Raw genomic sequence first — 11,839 nt, 5'->3', positions numbered from 1 at the left:
TTTATTGATTTTTTTGTTTACTATTTTTCTTGTATTCAACTGAGATAACCTCAGGTAAGGCTAAGAAATGCACATGCTTTAACACTATATGTACAAGGAGATGTTTGGTCCTGACTCACCAGTGTGAATGAGAAACTGGAGCTAAGGTTGTTGAAATGAATGAAAGGTAGATTGCCTCAATAGCATTACAGAAGGTGCTCCCCTTCCTGGACATTTTTGTTGTGTGGAACTGTGACAGTTCCATAGTGGGGATTATGTGGGAGGATTTTCCAGTCATCTGGTATATCTCAGTAACTATACTATTCTCTTTGAAGTAGAATGAATAATCGATATAAGTTTAAATATTAGACATGTGTAAACAGAATGAAGGCTGAGCCCATGTGAGTGTACAAAGCTGGATCAACATCGAATTGACCATTGGACATGTAAAAAACAGAACGTAAGAAGAATTTGTGTGGATTAGGCAAGGTTAACCAACAAGACGTGTCTGGTCAGCAAGAGGTGTGCAGAGTCCTGGAACCCTTTGAGCAGGTCACTGTGGAGAGAGGTACAGTAAGCAGTTATTACTACATCATTATTTAATCCAGTATTATATATGTATATTAGCATTAGAGGAGTATGTAGTATCAGTAGACAAAACATAAACCTGAACTAATAAGTTACTCCTGTGTAAGGGTCTGCCGCCAATCACAGCCAGCCGCCAGAGAGGAGCAAATGTAACCACAGGACATGTGACAGAGTTGATGGACACCCTGTGTTCATCAATGGACAAAAAGTTCCACCGAATGGAATATAATCACGTGCTATCAGAAACCGCAGCACTTGACCTTAGGTTTATTAAGAAGTTAGCCTTCAGTGATGCCAGAGTGAGTGATGAGGCTCTTCAAAGAATAACCTCAGCAGCAGGGAGGGACAGCCCCAGCAGTCAGCTGGCTCAGGCACCAGGGCAACAGGAAGCATTGCTGTGTGCTGCTGGTTATAACATGGCAATAAAGGAGAGAGAGAAAAGAGGGACCAGTTTAATGTTTTAAGTGGGATGCTGCAGTTTTGCACATTGTTATTCATTTTTCTTTGATATTGTGCAATATTATATTATTATGCTGTTCAGATTGTATTATTGTTGAATGGTTAGATTTATATGCACTTTGTTTATATACATGAAACGGTTATACTTTAAATGCAAATGTTTAATAGCATTCTTTTTCATAACAAACCTATGCATTTTTAAATATATTGTGGTTAAGGTAGAGTATGATTTCATTTAATAATTTAATTAGAATTGTTTTAACACCAATCATAGTCAAACTATCGCAAACTGTTTGACTTGAAAAAATATGAAACTATTTTTTTTTAAAGTGTCGTTTGGGAGTCAAAAGAGCCAGCTCTTTTTGGTGAGCTGAGCCGAACGAGCCGGCTCACTGAAAAGAGCCGGAGTGAAAAAAGGATTACAACAATGAGATGTATCCACCAATCCAAAGAAAAGATCGGCAGGAGCTAGGCAGCCCTCCGCGCCGCTTTGTGGACAACGACTTCCATTGTTAGGGCAATTAGACATGTATCTTATCAGTATATTCATAATCTTTGTACAATCTCAATTGCATACTGTGGTGGGAATTCAACACCAGGGACACCTGAAGTGTCTGGTATATTAAATGAATCACTCTTTGTTATCAGTTAACTGTTGAGGTTACAACAAACACACATACAAAGTACAAGTCTGCCACAAGCTCCGCCAGGGTGGTCCCTTCAGTACTCTTATATACTGCTACACAAAAATGCTACATAGGCATGGTTTATAGGGTTGGTTCTTGCATGTGGCTCGTGGTAATGGTGGAGCGGAATAGGTGGAATGGTATCAAATACATCAAACACATGGTTTATATGTGTTTGATGCCCTTCCATTCGCTCCATTCCAACCATTAATATGAGCCGTCCTCACCTCAGCAGCCTCCACTGAGTTATGGATATAGATTCTCCCTATGTAAATTCAAATGGCAAAGGCCACTTTTCAGTACACTACACACTGACATCACACACAGATGCTCACAGCTTTTGACTGCAGTATTTTGTAGATGTGCAAACAAGGAGAGAGAGAGAGAGCTCTGGGAGGTGGGACCTGTATCTTCTAACCAATTTGTTGATGGAAGTTATATGAATGACTAGAATAATCCACTCTGAACCCTGAAGCTGTATGAAATTGATTAGAATGATGTATGACCATAGTCTGTACAATATGTCTATAAACCTTATTTTAATAACAGACAGACTGTCTGAGCAAGATTCAGTGCCGACCTTGGCTGGGGACACTGAGAGTCTCCCTCTATCTTGAGGGGGAGTAAGTCTCACGGAATCCCCTTATCTTTGTCGGCTGGGTAGCAGGACATTGTGTGCTATGTTAGTGTGAATGTGTGCGAGTATGTTTGTGTGAATGTGTGTGCGGGAGAAGCCAGTATAAAATTAATTGTTTTGTACAATAGAGGAGCGTGCTCTCATAAATACATTTTCTGACTATTGTAGCTGGGCCTCCGTCTGTTTCATTTCAACCAGTTTCTTACAAATTCTGGGTTTCAGGCTGAGTAATTAATTCAATTGGGTTTATGAACATTGAGAACATAATTCTCATGACAATTCAATTAGGTTTTCATAGACCAGCGTACTCTACACCGGTTGGTTGGTGACAGCTCAGTGTTGTGTGGCACAACCATCTGTCAAATCAACGCAATGCTTTACCAGTTTACCGCTGAGACTGATTGTCAATGTCCACCAATGAATCCCAGCTGTTAGCTGTCATGGCAGGTACATTTAAACTAAAATGATGGATATACTGAGAAGACACATGTCCCTGTCTCTCCACCCTAACAATGGGAGTCGTTGTCCACGAAGCGGCACGGCAGGCTGTCTGGCTCCCACCTATCATTTATTTTGATTGGTGGATACAACTCACTATTGTAATCCTTTTTTTAATATTCAATGAGGGTTGTTGACATCAACCGCCAGTATTCAATGCTATGCTACTAGCCTCATGCCATGTATTTGCATAGGCATCTCAAGACAATATAGTCCGATATAACGTGTTTTTTCTCAAAGTTGTCTGGATGTCATGTGTCAGTACACTCATAACAACTTAAAGAAACATTTATTAGATCAAATAAACCTCACGTAGCAAATAATCCATTCATTTTGGGGGGGGAACAAATTCGACACTCATTGGGCCTCTTCCTCTTCCTCTCTGGTTTAAAAGGTGCATGGTGCAGAAATCGCTCCGCCATTGTGAACTGCATGACATAGATAGGGGGATATTTAGAGAGTCTGGACGGGGTTGGGGTTCAGGTGGTGTAGTGGGGGGAGGAACGGGAAGGGAAGTGGTGTCCAGGGCTCTATTTCACTTTCTTAGAGGAACAGGACTAATTGAGAGAATGTAATGTACAATAGGTAGGCCGTGACTGGCCCCACACTCCATTACAGTAAGTGGCTGTATATGCACCTTAAACTTGGATGCGATCCGCCAATCCAATCCCAAAGAAGAAGAATCTCTCTGCCATTTCCTCATTGCAAAAATTAGAATAGTTCCCCTAATTTCAGTTTATGTTACAAGACAAGCAAGTATGTAAAGAGAATCATTTTAGCATCTAAACCGCTGTGAAATATATTTTACATAACCAACAAATATTGTTTTTTCAGCTGTTTGAAGCTGGTGTACAAATCCAAAAGTAAGACGTAAAAACTAAATTTAAGAATGGGAAGCATATAAATAGTCTACATAGAACAGATCTACTGCTTAGACTTGCTTTCAATGAGTGACAGATCTATAACTCACTATAACTGTGAATTTGGTTGGGTCACCCAAAAAGTTACATATTGCAGCTTTAAATGTCTTTCTTTTGTTGCTAGGTAGCAAGCTTTTCGGTTCTTTGTAATAGATTTTTGGAAGCTATCTCCCAAGTCATTGTTATTAAGAGTTTGTAACTGTAATGTAGTCTGATACTAGCTACCAAAATCGATAAGGTAAAGTTATTTTGCAAGCAATTGTTAAGCTAGCTAGTTAGCTTGATTCTGTGTGGAGCCACAGCTTGATAGCTAGCCTAATCATCTTTTTTTATTTTATTCACTGGCTAACCTAGCAAATGACATACAGTAACTCCCATGATTTATTGATCACCCAGAAGCACGACTAAAAGTAGAAGATAATTTAGCTTTGACATTGCCTGCAGCTGCGGCCTTGGAGGCCGTGAAGGACATCCAGAACTTCCTGGCAGAAGTCAGCAATGACTGGAGGCAAAGCATCAACACCATTGAGACCCTGAAGGACGTAAAATATGCAGGGATGGCACACAATCAGCTAGCCTCAGCCTTGGAGAACCTGAAGAATATATTTTCAAGTATGTTCAGCTGCACCATTACATACCACTTGATTGGGAACTATTATTGTTGGCTTACATTGCATTCGATGTGACACTGTACAGTTGCAATGTATTTGTGTATTAATATTTCTCCTCCCTATGCAATGCCTGAGACACTCCGTTAGTGATAGAGCAAGCCAAGCTGCTGGAGGGCCACCACAAGCTGATGAACCTGGAGTGCTCATGGAATGACCTCTTGTACGATCAGTACCGTATGGGCAGCAATAAACATGAACAACATGAACCTCATTCAAAACTACTTTGGCAAGGTGCAGGGCCTGTCGGATGACCTGGACAAGCAACTGTTGATAGTGCTAGGGAGCGTCATGGGCAAGTCTGGAGGCCACAGTGAGCGGCGCTTCTTCTTCAAACTCTACCACAACATGGTGTCCGTGAGGGTGCAGGAACTGGCTGCAGAGGACCTGACGGCCAACAAGATCATGTCCCTCCTCACCTTGGTCCTCAATTAATACTTAATACAAGTAAGTCTGTACTGCCCTCTCTGTTACTCATGTAGCTTTAGTGATATCTGGGCACTAGTCCAATCATACCTTTCTATTCTAATGTTGCTGACAGTGGTTTGAACTATACTGAACAAAAATATAAACGTAACGTGAAGTGTTGGTCTGTCACATCTTCTCCGGCGCTTGACGTCGCCGGTCTACTAACCACCGGTCCTGGTAACCCATCATTACGCACACCTGCACCTCATCATTTGCAACACCTGGACTTCATCATTTCCCTGATTATTTCCCATTTATTTAGCCCTCTTTTGTCATCAGGAGGTGTTATTGTTTTTTCTCTCAGATTCAGTACGTGTCCCATGTTTGTTCTTTTGTATCTGTTCAGTATTAAAACTCACCATCTGCACCTGCTATCTGACTTCCAGTGTATATGTTACATGGTCCAAGCTGAAATAAAAGATCCCAGAAATGTTCCACACGCACAAAAAGCTTATTTCTCTCAAATTTTGTGCACAACTTTGTTTACATCCCTGTTAGTGAGCATTTCTCATTTGCCAAGATAACACATCAACCTGACAGTTGTGGTCTATCAAGAAGCTGATTTAACAGAATGAAAATTACACAGGTGCACAATGAAAGGCCACTCTAAAATGTGCAGTTTTGTCACAGAAGTTTTGAGGGAGTGTGGTGGAATATTCTATTCAAGTGAGAGAGACTTTGTCATTTCTTCAAACAATCATCTTTATTCAATATCGATTTATTATTGCAATGATGAAACCTTCGACCCCACACTCCCAAGTGTGTTGCAGAGTGCTTAACTGATCATGAAAAACAGATGTTATAAAGAACCTAAAAATGCTTATTCAGCCTGGTTAAAACCTTCACATTAGCCACCTTGGTTATTGTCAGGAGTTCACCTAGGGGTCATGATAGGGGCTGTACCAAATGTTTGATGTATTATAATAATTGATTACGCTTATGTTGTATTAATAGAAGGGGAGGGGTTATAAGACGCTGCCCTCCTTACATTTATAGGGTCCTAGACTACAGATGAACAATATATATATTCATTATATAGGTTTAGTATTGTTCCATAGTTGTTTTCTAGTCTCTCTGCCTCTTATAAAGAGACCCCTCTGAGAAATGTGTGACTGAGACAGAACTCTGCAGGGGAGTGTAGGAGATAAGAGACTAGTCAGACATTCCACAATAAATCAACTTTATGGCGTGGACATTTATTGCCTAGGCCTTAGAAAACACTCAAACTATTGTATCTCTCTTGCAAGTTTATATATCTGTGTATGCATGGGCTTGGTCTGATGAGTAGAAGGTAATGACGTATGCAGTGACATCACAAGGGCTGGACTTCGGGTTTAATAAAATAACTTGGGACCTTTTATATTTTGCAGAACTTACTCGGAAACATGCGTTATGTTCCTCTTGTCAACTTCTGTCTGCAATTGCATTAACAAAGATTTCTGAAAGATTTAATTAAAGATATTGTCATAATGCTAATTTCACCAATGATTGACAAGGAACAAGGAAACTAACTCCAACATTATCTACACAGGATGTTGTTTACTTCCAACCCGGCTTAGTGTCACAGATGCCAGAATGATGAGACAATGAGGGATTGTTCTAAACTCCTCCAGGCTCTCTCTATCTTGGGTCACACACACCACATCTTGTCTATGGAATGTCAGCTTTTAAGTTTTTATCACCAAGTCATTGTCAGCTCAAGCTATCTCTAGCAGACTAACTGCAGGAAGCTAGAATGGAAACCACCTCTTTAACAGTTGCCAGCCCAAGCTTCAAAAGACTCCTCAGTTAACTCAGAAAGGAGAGAGAGAGTTCTAAGAACCTTACTCTATTTCATAAAACAACCATTTGGTGCATAAACATAACATCATCTTGTAATAATGCTGCCACAAGGGAGTGTGCAATTGCCATGCTGACAGCAGGAATGTCCACCAGAGCTTTTGCCAGATAATTTAACGTTCATTTCTCTACCATACGTCCAACCGGCCTCACAACGGAAGACCATGTGTAACTACGCCTGCCCAGGACTTCCACATTCAGCTTCTTCACCTGCAGGATCGTCTGAGACCAGACACCCGGGAAGCTGATGAAATTGTGGGTTTGTACAACCGAAGAATTAGGGCCTAATGAATTTATTTCAATTGAATGATTTCCTTATATGAACTGTAACTCAGTAAAATGTTTGAAATTGTTGCATGTTGCGATTATATTTTTGTTCAGTGTAGTTATGGCTCCATACAGAATCAAGCTGGCTAGCTTAAAAATTGCTTGCAAAATAATTTCACCCAATTGATTTTGGCAGCTAGTGTCCAACTACGTTAGCATTACAAACTCTTAATAACAATGACTTGGACAATAGCTTTCAAAAACCAGCTGGACTGGAGTGTAGACCAGAGACAGGTAAAGGTCTAAATCCTACCCATTATTCTTGTCTTCCTAAGGAAACTGGTAACGCATGTTATGATTGACAGGTGGTTGCTCCAGACAGGCCCATGTGAGCTGTCACCAACCAACCAGTATAGAGTACGCTGGTCTATGAAAATCTCATCTAATTGGTTAGAAGAAACAACGAACATATCAAGACTGTTTCAGGGACAGCTTTTTTCCATTTACGTAACATTGCAAAAATCAGAAATGTTCTGTCCAAACATTATGCAGAAAAATGTATCCATGCTTTTGTTACTTCTAGGTTAGTCTACTGCAATGCTCTACTTTCCGGCTACCCGGATAAAGCACTAAATATACTTCAGTTAGTGCAAGCCTCCCTACACTGACTTCCTGTTAAGGCAAGGGTTGATTTCAAGGTTTTACTGCTAACCTACAAATCATTACATGGGCTTGCTCCTACCTATCTTTCCGATTTGGTCCTGCCGTACATACCTAATCGTACGCTGCGGTCACAAGACGCAGGCCTCCTAATTGTCCCTAGAATTTCTAAGCAAACAGCTGGAGGCAGGGCTTTCTCCTATAGAGCTCCATTTTTATGGAATGGTCTACCTACCCATGTGAGAGACGCAGACTCGGTCTGAAGACTCATCTCTTCAAAAGGTCCTATGACTGAGTGTAGTCTGGCCCAGGAGTGTGAAGGTGAACGGAAAGGCACTGGAGCGACGAACCGCCCTTGCTGTCTCTGCCTGGCAGGTTCCCCTCTCTCCACTGGGATTCTCTGCCTCTAACCCTATTACAGGGGCTGAGTCACTGGCATACTGGTGCTCTTCCAAGCCGTCCCTAGGAGGGGTGCGTCACTTGACGTGGTCTTCCTGTCTGGGTTGGCGCCCCCCCTTGGGTTGTGCCATGGGGGAGATCTTTGTGAGCTATACTCGGCCTTGTCTCAGGATGGTAGGTTGGTGGTTGAAGATATCCCTCTAGTGGTGTGGGGGCTGTGCTTTGGCAAAGTGGGTGGGGTTATATCCTGCCTGTTTGGCCCTGTCCGGGGGTATCATCGGATGGGGCCATAGTGTCTCCTGACCCCTCCTGTCTCAGCCTCCAGTATTTATGCTGCAGTAGTTTATGTGTCGGGGGGCTAGAGTCAGTCTGTTATATCTGGAGTATTTCTCCTGTCTTATCTGGTGTCCTGTGTGAATTTAAGTATGCGCTCTCTAATTCTCTCTTTCTCTCTTTCTTTCTTTCTCTCCCTCGGAGGATCTGAGCCCTAGAACCATGCCTCAGCATGATGATTCCTTGTTGTCCCCAGTCCACCTGGCCGTGCTTCTGCTCCAGTTTCAACCGTTCTGCCTGTGGCTATGTTCACTGTGATTACTATTATTTGACCATGCGTGTCATTTATGAACATTTTAACATCTTGGCCATGTTCTGTTATTATCTCCACCCGGCACAGCCAGAAGAGAGCTGGCCACCCCTCATATCCTGGTTCCTCTCTAGGTTTCTTCCTAGGTTTTGGCCTTTCTAGGGAGTTTTTCCTAGCCTCTGTGCTTCTACACCTGCATTGCTTGCTGTTTGGGGTTTTAGGCTGGGTTTCTGTACAGCACTTCGATATATCAGCTGATGTAAGAAGGGCTATATAAATAAATTAGATTTTATTTTATTTGAAGAAACATGTCCCACCACCCAGAGCTCCTGCTCTTTCTCTTTCTCTCTCTCTCTCTCTCCTCTCTCTCTCTCCTCTCTCCCTCTCTCTCTCTCTCTCTCTCTCTCGCTCTCTCTCTCTCTTTTTCTCTCTCTTTTTCTCTCTCTCTTGAAATTGACATGCGCAGGTGTACAGATGCAATTATTGCTTTCAAATAGTTTGCAAATGCGATTACAACTACACATAACTTTTTTCATGTTTACAACTCATCAGTTACACATTTGAAAAAATTGCGTTTACAACTATACATATTTTCAATTTGCTCCATTCAAATTGTGACAACTTCCACATGCTTGACTTTCTCATCTTTCATTAAAATAAGAAAAGAGTATCAACCTCTGATACAGTAAACATTGCAACGCATTAAACAGTAATCCCTCATCAGGGAACATACAGACTACAGAAATACATACAGTACAGTTCATGCAAAAACTATATTTACAAAAGGATAAAAATGAACAGTGCAACTCAGCTGCCATTGTGGAAATTATTCTGATTCAAGTTTCAGGTTTTATTAGTCTTATGTGGCTTACGGGATAAGCATTGTATACATCGTCCAACGAAATGCTTACCTGTCGACAATGCAACAACAATAAGAAATAATAACAGATAAGATTACAAACATAAATGGAATGGCAGTAGAATAGAAAAATACATTTTAGCATAGGTATAATACAGGAGGGCACAATTTAGTGTCCAATATTTACATGTGAATTATGGAAGGGGGGGATGAGGGCAAGCGTATAAATCGAGGAGTATAATAAGAGTCTGGCAGTAGCAGCAGTTGTGATTTGTGTGTAGCATTAATGTATATGTGTGGGTATGTTTGTATGAGTGAGTGCATGTGTGCTAAGGTGCAGAGAATCAGGGGGGTCCTTTATGATGCTGCATGCTTTCCTCAGGCACCGTTTCGAGTAAATGTCCTGGATGGGACGGAAGGACTGTCCCAGTGATGTACTGGGCAGTCTTCACCACACGCTGGAGGGCCTTGCGGTAGTGGACGGAGCAATTTGCGTACCAGGCCGTGATGCAACTGGTCAGGAGGCTGTTGATGGTGCAGCAGTTGTATTTGGAGAGGATCCGAGGTGGCATGCCGAATTTCAGTGGTGATCATCTTGTATTATACACTGGCCTAGCTGTTTTTTCTGTATCTCCCAAAGAAACCAAAGTTTGTTGCTAATTTAACTGACATCCCTAATATAGGCTAAGGAATTTATGCTGTATATCTCCAGCATGGTGTTGTGGCTGAATCAGAATTCTTTAGGTAACATTGATGTTCATAAGCATGCTTATGTGGGAAAGTTACTTGGGCCCAGATAGGGGAGAGGTTGGGTTAGTCTTATCTGTGAATGTGTCTGTAACTATTCCTAAACCATGTGAAGGGATGGTGTGATAAATGGGGAACCAGTTAGGTGGCTCCACAATGTCTGTGTGCCAGTCATTCCTCTCCGTAAGCTTGTCCAGGAGGGGGTGTAATTTGAGATGGGAGTATCTAGAATTGACAATTGATATATGCCATTGGGTGAGGTAATGTTTTTGTCCTAAGTGGTACCAAGAACGAGATAGGAACCTCGTCTAAGAGGGCAAACGGAACGATAATTTATAGCTAATGTTGTCTGGCTATAGGATACTCCTTTTTTTCTGGTAAAAGGTTCTTTGTGTAATGTTCCTAAGATCTGTTATTTGTCATGTAAGTTTAGAGGGGTGTGTCTTGGCTATAAATTATACTAAGAACTGTTTTGTAAGCACTCTCAGAGAATTCATTTATAGACACTGAATTGATCTGAGAGTCACAGGGCTATGGTGAAGCTCATATAATTAAAGATGGACTTTATGATAACTCTTGTGTGTGACTTGTGTGTGGTTTGCTCTCTCATGATTTGGTAAAACAGGAAATTTCCATGACATTATGGTGAGTGGCAGAATGTCAACTCTCTCCAGCACATGATTTGTGAGGGCCTCTCTTTTGTGGGGGGCTCTCTTCTTAATTGGTGATCTGTTCCTCTTGATAGGTGGAGGTTGAGATGGCTCCTTAAGGGTCCACCACTGTCTGAGCGCAGCACACCACCGTCAGCAGCAGGAAGAAGAAGAGGAGGGCGAGAAAGAAGAGGGCGAGAAAGAAGAGAGCAAAGCCCAGGTCCACCTCCAGCTTGGACAGAGTGGGAGTAGGCTGGTGCTGGTTCATGTGACTTAACGAGGTACGGGTCAGTAGTAGGTTGAGAGATGCTTGTATGCTTGTGTTACAGGTCCCAGGTGTGGGACGCCTTAGGCAGATAATAGTTGTCCTGGATGAACAGGATAAATTAAGAAAACGGAGAGTTATCTGCTTTTCCTATGACTTGTCTTCCAATGTATATTCACTGTATGTTGAGATCAGTTCCCAGGTAAGTTGTCGTCTTCTCAGGTAGGTAATGACTTGTCATGAAATTGCAATGCAAATCATATGATTAGAGGATATCTCATTAGATAAGCATAAGTGAACACCACATTGGCTCCCAGCCAAACGGGTGTCCTCCTACGGGAGAGGAAACATCACTATCAGTCTAACCTGAATCAAACACACTCACTGGCTCTGAGGTGTACATGTACCCTTGTTAATTTTTGCTCAGTGAAACAAAGAAGACATACATTCATACAAACATATTCATACAAACATACTATTTCAAACAGTGCTAAGGATTTAAAACTCACCGTCCCTGCTTATGTCTTTCGTATGAAGAAATGACACCTGACTCTCCGTTGTTTCACCAAACTTTTCCCTACCTGTCTGAACCCCTTTTAACATGAACCTAACCATCAAAGCTCTCAGGGATCTCTCCATTTGAGCTCCTCCCTTAAGTTCTCTTATT

The 11,839-nt window shown here is 41.7% G+C and overlaps 1 long non-coding RNA gene across 1 annotated transcript; it reads left to right on the top strand.

The window, feature by feature from the left end:
- Nucleotides 1-416: 416 nt before the first annotated feature.
- On the top strand, nt 417-5,352 carry LOC149975504 (uncharacterized). Its single transcript, XR_016488467.1, has 2 exons — nt 417-547; nt 4,212-5,352. It is a non-coding gene; the product is annotated as an uncharacterized LOC149975504 (long non-coding RNA).
- Nucleotides 5,353-11,839: the final 6,487 nt, after the last annotated feature.

The sequence above is a fragment of the Oncorhynchus mykiss genome, chromosome 18 (genome assembly GCF_057628025.1).
Source record: "Oncorhynchus mykiss isolate SJ-2025 chromosome 18, ASM5762802v1, whole genome shotgun sequence".
In the NCBI taxonomy this organism is placed as follows: domain Eukaryota; kingdom Metazoa; phylum Chordata; class Actinopteri; order Salmoniformes; family Salmonidae; genus Oncorhynchus; species Oncorhynchus mykiss.
This window is presented reverse-complemented; position numbering and strand designations above follow the sequence as displayed.